The 19,244-nt window shown below is 38.9% G+C and overlaps 1 protein-coding gene across 3 annotated transcripts in view; it reads right to left on the bottom strand.

Annotated features, from left to right (window-relative positions):
* The window catches only part of LOC109417821 (GA-binding protein subunit beta-2), a gene marked incomplete at its 3' end in the record, with an annotated part of 34,660 nt that extends 16,776 nt beyond the window's left edge, over window positions 1-17,884 (bottom strand). The window contains 1 exon segment of one of the 3 annotated variants that reach the window (XM_062853526.1): window positions 17,740-17,884. 3 annotated transcript variants of the gene reach the window in all.
* Window positions 17,885-19,244: the final 1,360 nt, after the last annotated feature.

Below are 19,244 nucleotides of genomic sequence, written 5' to 3' on the forward strand. Positions count from 1 at the left end.
TGTGAATGTGCTGCGCTTCTGAATGTCGTCGGTTTCGGGTTCGGGCGGTTTTTTTAAACTGCGGTGGCGGTGATTGTGGAGCATCCTTTGAATATCTTTCTAGGGGCTGTCCATAAACCACGTGGTCATTTTTTTGGGACTTTTCAACCCCCCCCCCGTGGTCATTAGTCCATACAAAATTTTTAATTTGTCCATACAAAATGGTCATTGGCCGAACCCCCCTCATGACCACGTGGTTTATGGACAGCCCCCTACCATGTCACAGTTTTATAGTTTTATAAATGTGCCTTACCAAATAGATTTATACGCGTTCCAGTGGTTCTCAAACTTTATATGATCTGTTCCAATTGCAATCTAGTACAGGTATGTTCCGTTTTTGTCACTATCCGTTTTTATCACTATCCGTTTTTGTCACTATCCGATTTCGTCAACATTTCATTCCGTTTTTATCAACACTAAAATTTTTGTCAAATTTGTTCCCTCGAACACGAGTTATTTATAGCTTAACATTAATCTTGAGGCAATGCATCCAAGAATGAATTTAAACAATTACCAATGATGACATAGAAGACGTAGACGCTACAGTAGCTTTCAAAATATTTCAAATTCAGCTATATATAATGGTAATTCATGCTTTCTCTCAAGCATAATTTAACTTCTTAATTGAAAATGCGAAAAATTAAACCAATAGTCCGATAGAAAAATTAAACCGGGCCAATTTTATTAATGAAAATCTGACAGGAGGTGGCAGGAGGTAACACGTGAATATCAATATCATCATCAACAATTTTGTCGGTTTGTAAAATAGTTCAATCATTTTCCAAGAGTAACAAAAGTTGATAATCATGATAGATCAATAAAAGATGGGATATTCATATAAAACCATCAAAGGAATATGAAAAACTCACCATGGATAATCGATTTTTTTTTATTTCATTAGCCTATTGTGTTAGCGTACAATTGATGTCCCTTCCAGGGATTGCTCCAGGCTGGCTATCTGAGTATTCCTCAAAGAACTTCTTTCTGAAGACTTGGCCTGCCACTTCAAGTGTTCTTCAAGAACTTAAACAGTTTAAGGCTTTCTTTGCCTGTCCTTGCCTGAATTTTTACACTACAATCTTTTAAACAAGATTTTTTTTAAGTGAAATAAATTCCACGTGATTTTGTACACGTTTTCTTGAAATTATTTCTTTCGCTATTTCTTTCAGACGGGGCTCAAACTTCTACCAGAAATCTCTCTTGTCATCCTTGATACCCTGTCGAAAATTTCCAGACCGAAACAGCGATATTCACTAGCCCAACAGGAGATTCCTATAGAATTTTATCCTAGATTTCATCTTTCGTTTGCTCCAAAAATGCAATCTTGATTTTCTTCAGTGATTCCTACTAGCGATTCTTGTATTCCACTAGAATCTTAAATGGATTTCTTCTGAGAAATCGTCAGGAAATAATTCAGAAGTTCCTTTAGGTGAATTAGGAGTTAAATCTTTCAGAAATAAGTTTATCAAAGAAGGTGGAGTCTAGGATCTTGGAAAACTATCTGGGGATTTCTCCAGCAACTCCTAAAGGGTCCCAAGGAGAAACAAAAGATTCAAAAAAAAAACCCTACAGAAATCCTATTAATTCTGAAAGTATCCCTCGAGGAACAATTGAAAGAATTTATACAGGATTCCTTGAAGGAATTTCTCAAGGATTCCCACAAGGAACTTCTGGAGGATTCTCAGGAATAACTCCTCGGAGATTTCTATACAGAACATCATCCAAGAAACTTCTGGAGGATTTTAGGAAAGAATTCCTGGAAGATTACTAGACTAAACTTCTGGGAGATTTCCAGGAAACGTAGTAAGAAATCGGGGATAATTATTATTGTAATACATATTATTTTTATTAACTAGATTTTCAATCCAAGGCTGGTTCATCTATTGTAATCATGAGGAAATAACATAGATAAAAGATACCATCGTATTGGAAAATCTCTGAAAGTTCCAGTAGGTGTAGATGTTTCTACTGCGCATAACTACCAAAGTAAAGTAAAAAAATATCATAAGAAAATCTTTAAAGAATCCAAGAAAGAACTTCTGATTAAATTCTAGAAAAACTGTTGAAGGAATCCCAGAAAGAACCCTTGGAGAAATGTCAGAAAAAAATCCTGGAGGGATTTCAAAGAGCAGTCTTGGAAGAAATCTCGTAGGAAATTTTGAAGAAACGGAGAACCTCCTATATTTCAAAAGTAAAATCTTGTTGAATCTCCAAAGCAACTCTTGGATAAATTGATGAACTAGGACTAAATCCCAGAATGATTTTCTTAGCCCACCTTGTGCATTCCAGCCCCAAACCGTACACAACGTCAGTGAGCTGTTCCCAGCATAATGCATAAGTATGGTTAATAAATTCCAATTCCTGGTGGAATATTTGGGGATCCCCAAAGAAACTCCTGGAGAAATTTAAAAAGAGACATCTAGGTTGATCCGAGAAGAAATTTCTGAAGAAATCATAAGGGGCAGAACCTCTTTTCTTTAAAAATTCTTAGGGCCGTCCATAAATGACGTAGCATTTTAGGACAACGGGGGGAGTCTCTGATTATGCTACGACCATGTTTAAGGTATGGGAAAATATCAAAAATCGTCTAAAAATGCCACGTCGTTGTTGGACGACCCCCTATCGAATTCCAAAAGATAAACAAGCGACATGGTACAAGAATTCTCGAGGAACTTCTTGGAGAATCCAATATTCTGGAGAAAACACAAGTGATTGCATAGAAAAATTCCTGAAGATTTTCTAAAACTATTCTAGTGAATCCTAAAAGTATCCTAGTGTAGCGAATAAAACACGGCAGGCTGCGGTGGGCTGGGCACGTGGCTCGTATGTCGGAGGAACGACAAGCTAAAACCATATTCAGCAGAGAACCAGGTAGGGGTCGTCGGCTTCGTGGTAGGCCGCGCACACGGTGGCTTCTTGCAGTTGAGGAGAATCTAAGGGCTCTGAACGTTGAGATGTGCTAAAATATATCAAAAACAATTAAATTTCATAATAAACTGCATATTTTTATTTTTGGAATGTGTTCCACAGTAGATCTTCCAATTCATATAAAAATGTTGCAAAATATTTTGTCAAAGAAAATTATTCCGTTTTTATCACTATTCCGTTTTTGTCAACTGAAAATCGCGGACCGTGTTGATAAAAACGGAACATACCTGTATTTCGAAAATATAAGTACATAATGTAATGTGAGTAAGCGTAACATATACAGGGTGTCAGGTTCGTGAGTGCAAACTTTTTGAAGAGTGATAGAGGACCATAAATGGTGAAAAAAATTGTTCTACGCATATGGTCAAATCTTAACCGTTACGTAGTTATTGAACTTTGCATGTTTTTTATTATTGCCTGACCTAGCTATAACTTTAAAATGGTCAAACTTATCGCAGTTTCTTTACCCTTATTCGAAAGATTATTAAATTTTCTATGAAATAGCATCTTTGAATCGATTGCCAAAGAAAGAATTTTAATTTATTCCGCATTTTTCGAAGATAATTGATAAAAACAAATTAAAACACACTTCTTTTGGGCTATTTGCTCTAGAAAACTTAGTTATTTAACTAAATTAATCGATTCAAAGATGCCAATCGATAGAAAATTCAAAAATCTTTCGAATAAGGGCAAAAAAACTGCGATAAATTTGACCATTTTCAAGTTAGGTATAGCCAGTTAAGGCAATAAGAGTAAAAAATATAGGAAGTTCAAAAACTACGTAACGGTTCAGATTTGACCATATGCGAAGACCAATTTTTTCACCATTTATGGTCCTCTATCACCCTTTAAAAAGTTTGCACTCAGGAAGCTAACACCTTGTATATATAAATGAAAATCATTTCATTGGATCTGGTACGTTTGACATAATGCCATTTGGCATAAAGTCATTTGGCATAAAGGACACATGGCATAAAGGACATTTCGTATAAATGACGTTTGGCATAAAGGACGATTGGCATAAAATGATTTCAGTGAAAAATGGACTACATACTTAACATCAACGAACGAAAAGTATTATAAAAAAAGATAATATATTATAATGCATTAATTTTCTGGATATAATATGCAGACAAGGATTATTTGCTGGAAAGAACCATTATTGGAATCCAAATTGCTTGTATCGATAAAGAACAGCCTATATACAAAAAAAGGAACATTCCCCTTCCTGAAAAAAAAAATAAATTCATGGAAGCAAAAGGTTATTTCGAAAATAAGAGATCCAATATAATACACCACTAACAACTTTGCCTTCTTTCCATTGAAGGCTGTTCTTTAATTTTTCTCCAGAGGGAAAATATATTTCACATATTATGCCAAACGTCCCTTATGCCAAATGTCCTTTATGACAAACGGCCTTATGCGAAACGTACCAGATCCATTTCATTAACATTTTAAACTATCAGTTCTATTCGTGAGAGATCCAAAACGATCAGTCGACATCCTGGAACACGCGCCTGATTTTGGACTAGTTTTGGAAAATACTTCCTAACAAATCCAATGAGCTTTCCATATTTTTGGCAAATACATGAAATATCCTGATTTTCTATACTGAGCAGATGCTTGGCTGGTAGTGTAGTCTGGAAACCATTGTCTTTCTTCAGTTAGATTGAGCAGGTACGTTACGAGCGGCTGTTCGCCAAGGAGGTGCGGCTCAAACAGCGTCTGTTTTGGCATCCAGCGACTGATATCAGGTATCAGGCTAAAATAAAAGCCCGATGATCTACCTGAAGGAAATTAGGATTGCGGTCGGGATATTGATATGTAGGTAAATAGGAAAAGATAATGGGTTTAAAAAACGCCTTGAAAAGGGCACTGCAATAACGACCCTATAGTTCCTTACCACAGCGGACTAAGAACAACAGAACATTCTCAAGATTCAGGTTTCTGAAATCAGTTTCACTTAATAAGTGTTTACCAGAGATGGAAACACTCTCATCGTGAATTAACTCGCGAGTGTAAAAGCAACAAACGGTTTACTCACGGTGTCGAGAGTAAGCCGTGTGTGAGTTTATTCGCACCCGCTTGCTTCACGAGTATGAAGCAAAACAAAAACAAAAACACTCATGAATTTTTATTCGCAAAGAACAAGTGGAGATGCGGGAATTGCATTTTAGTGCGATTTTAAGAGCAAAGCAAGTAATTATCCATCAGATAGTAGTGTTTTATGCTTTATTGTTCCTGAAAAGTTAACCTGTCGGCCGTGTTAATTCGTTTTTTCACAAAATTGAAAAATGTTCAGAGCTGCTTCGCGAATCAATCACGAGTGCGACCAGCTTCGTTAGCTCGCGAGTGAAGGAAGTGCGAATATATTCTGGCTTCTGTTGTTCGCGAATAGGATAGCTTTGCGTTTGTGTTTACTCAGCTGCATTCCTCGCTGTTTTCCATCACTGGTGTTTACCGAGTACTCGGAAAAGCAGTTGCGCAAAAAACTGGACATGTACATATCAAATCATACGAAGTTTTATAATCGAATTCACAGTTATCAAATGGATTAGCTCGCTGAATATTCGCCATGTGATACCTAAGGCGGCAGTGGCCAGTTAATGCTTTGACAATTCTGCTTAGACAGATTAGTTAGATACATCGCCACTCTTGGAAATGGCTCTGTACAATACAATATTGTTTAACGACATGACTCCCAACTATTCCAGTAGTATTTGTGCTGAGTGGCAGGATGAAGGGCCATGAGGCCGAAGGCCATTATGCCGAAAGGTCATCCCACGTAACGGCAAAAATGAGACCCAATGACAATTCGGCCTAGTGACCATTTGGCCTAATGATCTTCGGTCGAATGGCCTCACACCGAGTGGCAGCGTAGGTGTCAATCTCAAGGTTTTCCCAACATTTCGATATCGGAATAGCTGGCTCAGGGCCAATGAAGTCATGTGATGTTCCAGTGCGAGCTAACTCATCAGCCAATTCATTACCAGCGGTGGAAGAATGACCAGGTACCCATACAAGGTGAACAAGGTTTGCTAAATTCAGCTCCTCATTTTGAGTTCGACAAGCGATAACTATCTTGGACCTGGAGTTGGCCGAAGCAAGTGCATTAATAGCAGCCTGACTATCTGAACAGAAGTATATTACTTTGCCCATTACGTGCTGATTGCACTCCGCACATAAGAGCAAAGCTTTCCCCCTGAAAAACGGTACACTGTCTACCAAGTGAGTAAGATTGATACAGCCTTAGCTCACGAGAATAAACACCAGCACCTGCTCGACCTTCGAGAAGGGAGCCATCAGTGTAAGATACGATGCCGTCTGAAATACTTCTCTCCAGATAACCAGATGTCCACTCTTCCCGGTAAGGGAATTTCGTGGAAAATGTCCTATATGGAAAATTACAAGCAATTGTAAGATCACTTGGAGCAAGGACAACTTTGTCCCAATTTTCCAAAAGTGGAAACAACGAGGTGTGTGTTGAACTGCGGTTCACAGGAGTTTCCTCTAGTAGACCGAGTACCCGTAGATGGTAAGTGCTTCTTGTTTGAGATGAATGTGTAGTGGAGCAACGTCAAAGAGAGCTTCGAGCGCTGCCGTGGGAGTTGAAGAAAACGCTCCAGACATCGCCATTAGGCACATCTTTTGGAGATGGCCTTATTTTGATTGGATCGTTCTTACTTCGCCCTTTGCTACCACACAAAACATCCATAGGCGAATAATGGCCGAACAACAGTTGTGTAAATCCATTTGGGTTTTAGACCCCAAGTTGTACCAAAGGTTCGCCGGCATTGCCCGAAGGCCATACAAGCTTTCTTAATTCTGAACTCAATATGAGGTGACGAGGAAAGCTTGGAATAAAAAATGACTTCAACGTACTTTACCTGTTCAGTAACATCGATTTCAGAACCAAAGAGACGCAAAGGTCGAACGCCATTACGGTTTCGCCTTTCCGTAAAAAGAATAATAGATGTTTTACTCGGATTAATCGAAAAGTCATATTGCCAACACCACCCCTCAACTACCTGAAGGACGCTTTGCATCAGGTCGAAAAGGGTGCTGATGCACATACCGACTAACAATGTTAGGTAGTCGTCGGCAAAACCATAAGCAGGAAAACCAGTATTATTGGGTTGCCTCAATAGCGTATCTGCTACGAGATTCCACAAAAACGGTGACAAGACTCCCCCTTGGGGGCATCTACAAACACTCAATTTCCTAATCTCTGCTAGACGCAATGTCGAGAAGAGTGATATCAGCTTTTGAGCATTGATGAATCCAATTGGAATTTATTGGAGATAAACCATATCCCCGTGCGGCTTCCAATATGGCATCGAAAGGCACGTTGTCAAAGGCACCCTCGATATCTACACACTAAAAAAATCTCAATATTACAATTGACACAATGTTTATAAATGACGCAATGTCATATGCCGTAAACTAAAATGAGACTGATTTTTGTGTTTTGTTAAACGCTTTCACAAACTTTTGCCAAAAATAGTTGATTTATGGCTTATTCACAATATTTTGGGATGCCCTCACTGTTTTCTGCAGGCAAAGCCTCAGTTTCTAGTATGGAATGACATAAAATTACACGCCCTCGGACATAAACAGCATAAACAACGATGTGCGCGTCAAACGTCAAAATGTTTTCCGTTTTGGTTCTCGTGTTTGCTGATTAGTTTTGGTGGTCAATTTTCACGGTTTCATTTCGCGTTTGTGATGAAATTGTTGAATAAACGAAATATACGTTAGCAGAACTGCATTGGACTCAATACAGAGTAGTGAAAAAATACCACCATCCAGTCCAGAAGTTGCAAAATAAGGGATCTCCAAAGAGCTGAGCGGCAGTGTTTTCAACATGCTCCGTGATCGATTCAGTGATTCAGTGATTCATCATTTTAGATGTCGATAGTACGAATATTTATTGTTTGTGGAAGTATTTGTAAATAATAATGTTGTGACGGAGGTTTAGCGGTAAGAACCTGCAGGTAAGTGACGAGGACAATAATTTGTGAATGAGTGCTATGTTTAACAAGAACATAGCCTTGAAATACACGTCATGCCGTAAAGTTTATTTTTACGTCATGACGTGTATTTTTTTTATCGGCGTTCGCTTCTTGTAATTTTAAGAACGGACGTAATTGTGCGTTTGAAACTGACGTATTATTCCGTCAATCTACTCGCTGCAATATGTCGGCGTAAAATGACGTAAAATCACGCTTATTTTTGGAAGTGTGTAAGAAAACACCCAAGCAGGATTGCTTTTGAGCGAATGCTTTCTCGATATCGTAAACAACCTTGTGTAAAAGAGTCACAGTGGACTTACCAGATTGGTAGGCATGTTGGTTCACATGAATAGGCACGTTGGCCAGATGAACATCACGGATGTGATAATCCACAATGCGTTCTAAGCATTTCAGAAGAAAAGAGGTTAAACTGATAGGTCTGAAACTCTTTGCTTCTTCATACGATGCACGACCTTCTTTCGGAATAAACTTCACAGTAGTATTCCGCCAAGATTTGGGAATATGCCCTGTAGCAAAACAACAAGTATTTTTTTGAAAACATGTTTTGAAATAGTCAAATCCCTTCTGAAGCAAAACAGGATAAATCTCATCTGCCCCAGGGGATTTGAAAGGAGCAAAGCTATTAAGTGCCCACGCAATCGATTCTATAGTTATAATACTCCGAGCCGAAGCCAGGGAATCATAACTGAAAGAAAAGACATCAGGTTCACCGAAGATGTAAAATCCACACATCCAGGGAAGTGTGTGCTGAATAAGCATTCCAGAACTTCCTCATCAGAGAAAGTGAAATCGCCGCTTTGCAAACGAAGTTCGTTCACTCGGAAATCCTTAGATTTCGCAAGGATTTTGTTTAACCGACTGACTTTACTCAAACTGGAAACATTTGTACAAAGGTTTTCACAGCCGGATCGTTCACTAGACCGGAGAGCTTCGTGGTAGGCCTTGCGAGCCGACCTGAAAGCCTCCGAACCAGCCGAACGTCGTCTGTTCCAACTCTTTCTATATTGTTTCCTGAGTTTCGACAGATCAGAGTTCCACCAAGGGGTTCCTCTTGTGATCTTCACAGACCGCAGAAGGCAAGCTTCTTCGAAAGCTTCCATGATGAAGGCCGTTGTAGCATCAACGGCATCATCAAAATCACTTGGAGTGTCAATGGATAGTAAGTATTCATGAAATTTGGCTGCAACCAAATCAGAAAAGAGATCCCAGTTAATTGATTGGGGATTCCTGAAACGCGAAGTTTGCGAAGTGACTTTCACATGTTCAAAAAAGATGTAGCGATGGTCAGATAAAGATTCTTCATCTGTCACATGCTAATTGATCAACTCGTGACTAATTTTGCTACAGCAAAGCGTTGCCAATGTTAAGAAATCCAAGATCTGTACTATGTACTTAAGTATTCCATCAAACTGGAGCCTCTCAAGTTAATGTCTGAGCTGCCCCAGATGATATGGTGAGCATTAGCATCACTGCCAACAATAAACGAAAGGCCTATTGAAGTGCAGTATGCGATGACTTGTTTGAAAGCGTCCATAGGGGATGGTTCATCATGCGGTAAATAAATCAAACAATAGACATATTTCCTGTTAAGATTTCCAACAGAAACATCATAATATTGTGACATATATCTGTAGTGGTTAACAGAGGGACGGGTATAGCAACGAATGCGTTGTTGATAAGCACGCAAGCTCGAGGCATGACAAGTGAATTTGCCATTTCAATTTTACTGAAACAAGCAAACACCGAGCCACAAGGTTTCCTGGAAAGCAGGGATGGCATATGCTCGCCAGTGTGAGTGCAAGTGTGCGCGGTTTCAATATGGAAACGAGCCGCACTGTGCACAATTTCAGTGCGGAATGCCATCCCTGCTGGAAAGAATTCCCCTTAAGAAAGTAAGGTTCTTGGAGTAAGGCCACTTGGGCTGTACCATTTTGCAATAGTCTAAAAAGATTGATTGTTGCTGTTCTTTTATGCTGAAGAATGATCTGAGCTATCCTATCCTATCCTCCAGAATAGCTCTATTCTGGCAGAGGTCGGCTGTTCGGGTTCGTTTGGAAGTTGACCATCAATGTTAACTTCTTTTCCCGATCGGCCTAGATAGTTGTGTAGTGTCGGTAGCGGTTGTCTCAATTGGCTAAGAATTACACTACGGATCACCTGATCCAGTGGTAAGAGTACACAAAACAGGTGACCCCTAATTCATGGTGTTATGCGGCTTTATGCTTACCGTGCCAAAGAATGAATGGTTAGGGGGGTCTAATAAAAATCTAACCACAAACGGAGCCTGTGGAGAGTAAGGGCGTCCTCTACAGTATTACGCCTTTACTGCGCTAACCGGAGCAATGGTGCAGTGGACCTTGCGTTTCTCCGAGATAATTAGTTGCTCTTCTTAAGTCTCAAATGTGAGGCTAAATAAGGGCGGGGTTGTTCAAATGTTGTTAATTAGCTTACATTACTACTTATATTGGTACGCTTAATGCGTTTTCGCCATTGGCGTTTTTCAATTGACACCGATTTGGTTCGTCGTTGATGTTTTCTTTTTGTGCTGTGATTGTGAAGAGTGTAATCCTGCCTAGTTTGGGTAGTGGCTACGGCTAGGAAACCTCAGATCAATTTTCAGCGTAAAAAGCGTATGTAGCCCAACTGGATCTACTTCAAAAAGTTCTTTTTGTAGGGTTACTACTGTATAGGTTACCTTGTTAACCCAGCTTTGCTTTTTTCATTATAGATGAAGTGTCGTGCGTCGAGCATGCTATATTTTAGAATAACGTTAACAGTATGTTTCAAACTTTCTTTATGGATACTGTTGTGGTGGTTTTACGATTCTTAGGTGAAACTGGCAACACTGGAAACACTAGCACAATATTAACAAAATTTCGGGTAGAAGATCAGCAAAGTATCTAAATACCAAGGTAAGAGATTCCCACTAATATTCACGGATTAGTGAGAAAAGGAAAAAAGCAAAAAATAGTTATGAAATTTGCGCTGATTTGTATGGGCGCATCACCAATTAGCAAACTTTCTTAAGAAATTAAGCACTTTCATCATAGAAGCAATTATTTAATTGCATCTTACTGGATTAAAAGTGACTTCCATGCAATAAAACAGGAAATATCGCCATTTGAAAATCGATAACAATTTTTTTTTAATTGGCTCTAAACATATTTTTTCAGCATTTAGAAACATCCAAACTACTAAAACTTTACAAACTTTTGCTGAAATAATGACATTTTAGTGTAAAAACACCAACTTTTCATAACTAACGCAGATGTGTTGGTGAGTCTCATTTTTGACATTTGCGGGAATCTCTTACCTTGGGTATTTAGATACGTTGGAAGATCAGTATATATCGTGTAGGGGAATCAATTAGTTCGGGATGAAGATACTAGAAAGTAAGTGTTAAACTGAATTTAAATATGTATTAAGTTTAATTGAAATAATAATAAAATTACAGCTTTGAAGCTGATCGCCAAATGATCTGCTGTCGAAAAGTATTCATTCATATTGAACGAGATTGCCCCAACAATCTTCAAAGTTTCTAACGGGTTACTGAATACACTATGGAGCATATAGAACAAGACATCAAGCTGTTGGAGGAAAAAAGTAAATTTTGGAGGGAATATTACGAACAACAGGAGAGGCGCATAGAAGAGGAGTACGAACGAGATTTACTGGAAATTGAAGAGGCGTACAGAAAGGCTGCAAAGAAGATTGAGTTGCACTTCTGTATTGAAAAAGCAAAAATCGAAAAACAATATGGTGAGGCCAATGCATGCAAATCATCACCACGATTTTGTGCAATCGATCGCAAATCTTCCTGCAGAAGTGAACAACAACTCAATGCGGTGACAACGGCGCCCTCATATCCAGACACAAGTGCTAATCGTTCAAAACCTACGTGTGATATGTTATCGGTTCCACAGGCAAACAGAACAATAATTATTGAGAGCAAGGCTGCAGTAATTCAATGTACCTTAGTATCGCCTGCTTCAAATAATCATACAGATACTACAGGGATCTCAATGAAAAGGAGTACAGATTTCCAGAAGCGCATTAATTACTATAAGCAAAAAAGCATCAATTCTTACAAATCATACAGAAAACGTAAACGAATTTCGCACCAAACTGTTTCGCGGAAACAAATACGGGTCGATTGTAATCTAAGCGGGTTTAATGGGTGGCATCCGATTTTCGATCCTGGAGGTAGTATTGAAGAAGATCACAACAGCTTCGCATTTATCAACATTATCAGTGTTCGATGTATACCGCATTTAGTTCACTACTGGACTGCGAACTGCGACTTCATAAGTGCGAAAACGTAAATAAAAGTGCGCGATTGCATCACATCAGGTTGATGTCTTTGGCGCACTATTTCTTCAATCTATGGAGAACAAGTCAAGCATAATTTTTCAAATCGACGTATCTAAGTTTTTCACTGATCTGAGTAAATTCATGGTTAATGTTGACGACCATTTCACTAAAATAGTTTTTTATAAAAAGACTTTTCATAAGTTTTTTCGTGCTTAACATCACCAGGGATATTGCACGCACTAGGTAAGGAAAAAAACCTACTCATTCCATATCATTTTCACAATGAATTTTGACAAAAATACACATACACCGGGTTGGTTCGAGATACGTCATGCCAGATACGTCGCTTTTGTATGGTGCCAGTTTGGTGTATCTGTTACTTTTGATTTTGGCTAGATACTGTAGTGGCAAAAGCCACTCGGTAAAACAACCGAACCCTCTTGGGTGCTCTGAAATGACTTTGTTCTTAAATAAAGATTGAGTTTAGAAATGACTACCATCGTAACCGGTTGCACTTTATCGTTATGTGAAAGATTAGCTTTTTAACACGTTATAACAGTGTCGACGAGGAGAAAATGTAGTTTCAACTTACTGCACGTTTCACGACCCCAGGTGTGAATATCACCTTTTGGCGTGAACTTTTCGTGCAAGTTTTTTTTTTGGCGATATGCGTGCATATTTGTTTTTTTGGTGTAGTGCATTTTGTTTCAAGTATTTCGTTCTCTAGTGCATTTTTTTCATGCTACTTTTGTATAGTATTTTGTTGCGTGATTTTTGTTGAGGATAGATCAACGGGATAGTTTTGTTCCTTTTTAACGAAAAAAAAAAATGTTCACGACCGCCGGTTATTTTATACTTTTGGCGTGAATTAGACGGTGTAATTATGAGTTTAGTGACAAAGCACCGGTAAAATTTTGTGTTTTTTTATGTTTGCAGCTTTAGCTTTCACGACCGCTGACGGTAATTCGTATTTGGTGTGATTTTGTTTGTTACCTTTTTTTATGTGAGTGGTTCTTTACTAACTGTTGTGCATAAAAAAAACAGTATTTACAGTGTAGAGTGATCCTTTTTCTATTTGTGGTAACATGGCGTAAAACTGCTTTTTGTTCAAGTTTTCAACTTGATTTTGGTACAAACCATTTTGTTTTTTTTATTTGATGAAAGAGAAACGATTTTTTTTCCAATAGGAAATGTAGGCTTTGTTGCTTTGCCATTTTTATTATTGTTTCATAATTTTGTTTCGAGCACCATTGCCATTTGATCTACCACGGAGCGAAGAACCTATCGCAAACCCATTTGACGATCAACTGTGGCTGCTAGTGGTAAAATCGACGACACACGATTGCAGCAGTGTGTGTTTTCGCATGGACCAAAGAGGAAGGAAAAGTGCATTTTTGTTGTTCGCAATGTTTTTATTTTGTTCAACTTGGCGGTGGTGCATATTGAAGATGCTATTTTTGGTCGTTTTGATGATTTCCATCACTGATTTTTGGCATCTTAGGTGATATAACGTTCCTTGCAAGATCATATTTAACGTGCCACATTTTATCACTGAGCAAGTGAGGCCTCTTGTGGGTCGAGTGAAAGAATCCGTTCCTGTTGTGTTGACCTCTGCTGTGTTTTATTATACGGCCCTACGATCGTACATATAACTTGAGTTTGCTGCAGATTGGAAAAGAGGAAGAAATTACTGTGCAGTTGCGGATTATGTCAAGTGCTTAGAGAAGCTGTAACTAGCGGTGAGCCTTTGAACTACCTACGCTACGCTACCAGAGATGTGCAAGGACGATTATGGATTTCGCTACCGTTTTCCTGTTTTGGGAGGAAGATCCCAATATGGCTGATGATCCTGTGATACGCATACGGAAAGTCCAAGGAATCCAGTTTCCCGGAAAGAATGCTACCTGCCTTTGATCGTGCTGCGAATACTACTGAGTAACCTTTGCAGTGCTAAGACATTAGAAAATGGTTCACTAAAAAAAAATGTTCAATTTTCGAACATTATTGTTTTGTTAGGATTACTTACTTTTGTGAACGTAGACATAGGCAAATAATGCATTCGAAAAATATTGTAGTTTCGACTAAAGGGGAAAGGAACTGTAGTGGCAAAAGCCACTCGGTAAAACAACCGAACCCTCTTGGGTGCTCTGAAATGACTTTGTTCTTAAATAAAGATTGAGTTTAGAAATGACTACCATCGTAACCGGTTGCACTTTATCGTTATGTGAAAGATTAGCTTTTTAACACGTTATAACAGATACGTCGTTTGGTTTTCTCATATATCAAAGCGGTGTATCTATCAGTAAAGTTGTAAACATCAAAATAGTTAGATACGTCGTTTCGAAAAATATGCTTAGTTATACAAATTAAGCAATAAATCATCAAACAGTGATGTGGATTCTTCAATTTGCTTTATGAATCATGCATGCAGCAGTAAACCCGGATTTGTTTACATTCTCGAGTTACGTCGGATTGAAAAGTTATGCTTGAAGTGCTCTGAAGACACCGAGTTGATTTGATGCAATCGCGCACTTTTATTAGCGTTTTCGCACTCGTGAAAACTAGTGCGATAGTCCAGTGGTGAACTAAATGCGCTATATAAAGTATACTCCGCAAGCGTTGAGATCACACAGCTACGCGGTAATAAACAACACTATCGAAATGACAACAGCGCTTGCCTATTGTATTATCCATCCGTTCCACGGTAAACCGGCAAAAAAATATAGCGGACGCATTCTCGCGCGTTACCAGTTTCACGTGAGGGGGATTGTTGTGGTGGTTTTACGATTCTTAGGTGAAACTGGCAACACTGGAAACACTAGCACAATATTAACAAAATTTCGGGTAGAAGATCAGTATATATCGTGTAGGGGAATCAATTAGTTCGGGATGAAGATACTAGAAAGTAAGTGTTAAACTGAATTTAAATATGTATTAAGTTTAATTGAAATAATAATAAAATTACAGCTTTGAAGCTGATCGCCAAATGATCTGCTGTCGAAAAGTATTCATTCATATTGAACGAGATTGCCCCAACAGATACCTTCAAGCAAGCTCTTGTTTTCAGCATCTTTTCGCTGACATTTGGCATCTGAAGTAGCTTAAACATTGATTTGAGATGCTTCAGTTTGATGGAATACTTAGGTAGTACAGTTCATGGTTAACTTAACATAGAATTGCACCTAACCCAACTCTCACATTACACCACAAGGGACGAATGACCGAAAGGTTAAAGTCCCTCTAAAAATCAAATACACACACACACACACCCAACTCTGCATGAGCAGAATTTGTCATGAGTTGACTGATTGGCATGTGTCAGATGAGGAATCTCCATTTGACCTTCTTTGCACTTTTGAATGTTCCTTCGCAAACTTTGCGTATTCAGGCGTCCCTGCTCAACAGACTAAGGAACCTAATTGGTTGCGATCACAATTTATGGATAACTCGCTTCCATTGCTAGTCCAAGAGAGTTTCATTGTGGTGTTGTTATTACAACGCCCTTCATTTTGGTATACCATAGCTATTGCTTTGAAAGAAGCTAGTCCTCTGCGGTCTGTGCGGACCGCAAGAGGTATTCCTGAATGGAACTCAGACCTGTTCAAGTTCTAAATATCTTCGGATAAACCAGTCTTTTGTATAGCTACGAATCTTTGCTTCTACCCCGAGGATTGTAGCTATAGAATCGATTTAGTGGGCACTAAAAAAGCTCTGCTTACTTCAAATCTCCTGGAGCAATTGGGGACTTATCCAATTTTTCTCCAGAGGGATTTGAGTTTTTCAAACATGTTTGAACTGTGGAGCGGACCTGGTGTGATGGTTAGAACACTTGACTATCACGCCGAGGACCTGGGATCGAATCCCACTCCCGACAAACTCGCAAAATGTGAGTTCTTCCTTCGGAAGGGAAAGCGTGTAAAGCGTGGGTCCCGAGATGAACTAGTCTAGGGCTAAAAATCTCGTTAATACAGATAAAAAAAAAATGTTTGAACTCTTGTAGTTTTCTATTGGGTATTTTCATGGCATGAAATTACTCTGTAGTTTTATCCCGAAAGGGTGCGTGCGTTGTAAAAGGAAGGAATAAGTTCCAGATTTATCTGGTTACCTCATTCTTTCTGAAATGCTTGAAACGCATTGTCGATTATCACATCTGTGATGTTCGTCAGGCTACCATGCCTGTTCATGTGAACTCACGTCTCCCAATTTGGGATGTCCACAGTGACTCTTTTACACAAAGTTGTATACGTTTTAAAGAAAGCACTCGCTCAAACGTAGTTTTTGGTTTTGCTTGGGTGATTTCTTGAATATTGAGGATGCTTTTGATGACGTGCCTTTCTATGCCATATTGGGCTGTACCATTTCTAGACGAACATTTGAAAAGGGCCTATCTGCTTTGCGTAAACAAACATGTTTTTGTCTCTGCAGAGCCTATCTGCATCCACCCACGCACATCAACACCCTTATCAGAAAGAGTGTTCGTCAAGCTATCTGTTAAGGGTATTGATCTGCGTATGTGGATGCAGATGGGCCCTACAGAGACAGAAACATGTTTGTTTACAAAAAGCAGATAGGCCCATTTCAAATGTTCGTCTAGATTTTGCAATAGTCTAAAAAGATTGATTGTTGCTGTTCTTTTATGCTGAAGAATGATCTGAGCTATCCTATCCTATCCTCCAGTATAGCTCTATTCTGGCAGAGCAAAAACTAATTCTTTCAATTTTAAATGTAATTTTCATTAGTTACAATATGATGTTTAATGCATTAGTATACCAATTAACAGATAAAAGGGAAAAACAATGCTAGACATTTTCGCGTTAATTAGAACGAATACCGTATATGTTACCTTGACCCGATATATTTACCGGATGGTTTACGTATGATTAATAAATTAAATTACAATTTGAGAACCTCTGGAAACAAAAAAAACGAAACAATCACAGGACAACGATCCCTCTACACTTCCATCACTCATGTATCCGATACGCAATCCACTCGCTGACTCACAACTCCCGACAAGCTCCTCATACGCCACCGATTTCTAACCTAGATTGCACGGTTCGTTCACTTCAAGGATGCTCCACTTCCGGCGTGATTTGTAAATTTCTTCACAGATTTTCGCCAAACCAGTCACTCCCAGAACACTTCACCCGCAAACACCAGGTTCCTTTGAAGCCGTTCCACCACCACAGTCCAAATTCCTTTGGAAATGCCACAAAATTTCTCCATCTTGAGTTCACTCGCATACACACTACTCAGCAGCAGCAGCGGGACATTCCGTTTCCGTTCCACACCCGAAGCGGAAGTGCCTTTGAACGTAAATTTGGCCACTTCCGGCGAAGGACCACTCCGGCCACCACCCGAAACCGATGCACCGACTCGTAACGAACGCGACTGTTATTGTTTCGCCCGGTTTCGGGCCGATATTTACCAATAATAAAGCGATTTAGTGCGGACCGTCCGATTTTGGCGTACATTGAAGACCTTTATTTTGGATTTTTGCTTGAGACTGTGCTGGCAGCAGCGAACGAGCAAGCCATCGAGCCCGAGTCGTGGGAACTGTTTTGACAGCTCCGCTTCGCGGTCGTGTACGGATTGCGGTGGTGTGCGTGTCATCGACACGCTCGCGCGAGCTTTTCTTGCAAGGTAGTTTAAATTGGCGAGGTATGCTCATTCAACATTCCGCTGAAAGCTCGGAAAGCCCTGAATGGAAGCTTTATAAAGTGCTTTAGCACGAATATTTTCAATACAGCAATTTCAGGTTCATGTCAAGGATGTAGAAATGCTTACACCAGCTTACACCCTAATAAATTTCAACTAAAACTGTGTTAATGTTGACGTTGAATAACGACTTTCGTGAACTTGGACAATTTCAAAAAGAGTGAAGTAAAAGAGATATTTAAATGTGATATTCTTAACGAATAGAAGCCAAACCTGTTTCAGAATTCACTCACTTTATTAACTGCTTAATTCAAGTTACAACTATTTTCATTGCGGAAGTAATCACTAACTTCTGTTCCTCAAGGTTTCACTGGCCTATAACATTACCATTTGGCCTATCTCGTCCCTTTCCTTCCCACATATTCACTTCCAGTATATGTTCTTACATTTCGAAACCTATTGCTAATCTTGAATCAACAAACAAAAGAATTATCCTCTCAATGAATAATATACCTATAATTCATGTCTAACGGTGTACTGCTTAAAAGTATTTAGCTTCTCCTATGTGTATCTATAAAGTTTAAAGTTAATATTATAATCATAGTAATTGCTACTCATTGCGAGAATTGGCTTCTTTAGCGGTGTTGAGATAATTTCATATTCTGAATCTGCATGCGAAACTGAGCCGAAATCCAAATTTTCATGAATTTTGGTGCCCGGGAACCTATTTAAAAATCAATTTGAAGTTTGTATGGGATCGATTTGCCGAATCACCCCTCGTCGCACTTTGTACTGGGTGGAGCTGTCAAACAGCTACCCAGCTGTCTAAAGGTGATTTCAAAAAATCTCTTTGAAATTCATTTTAGGTACCAAAACAAAGTTCTAAAAATCTGAAAAAAATCATAGTGACTCAGAAAAAGGTGCTCTTTCGTATAAAATCACAAAATTAATACATTTTTCTTAATTTAAAAACCCAATTGATCCTCCCAAAGCGGCTATTCGCCTTTGGGAAATTTATTTAACCACATTCAGTTAGAAAATATAAAATTAAGGGTAAACGGAAACGTTTATCTATTGTTGGCTGACGAATGGGTTCTACCGCATCTTTATCATCCAACGTCATGTGATATGATTCGTACCACTATTGAAACAATAGTTACTCGCGTAGTGTCATATTTGTTCGTTTATCTATTTTTTTGGTTTTATATACATAATAATAGAAATAGCGCCTTTGAAATCAGATTATAGGAAGCATCACGGAGAAGTACACAAATT

Source organism: Aedes albopictus, chromosome 2 (genome assembly GCF_035046485.1).
Source record: "Aedes albopictus strain Foshan chromosome 2, AalbF5, whole genome shotgun sequence".
NCBI classification, from domain to species: domain Eukaryota; kingdom Metazoa; phylum Arthropoda; class Insecta; order Diptera; family Culicidae; genus Aedes; species Aedes albopictus.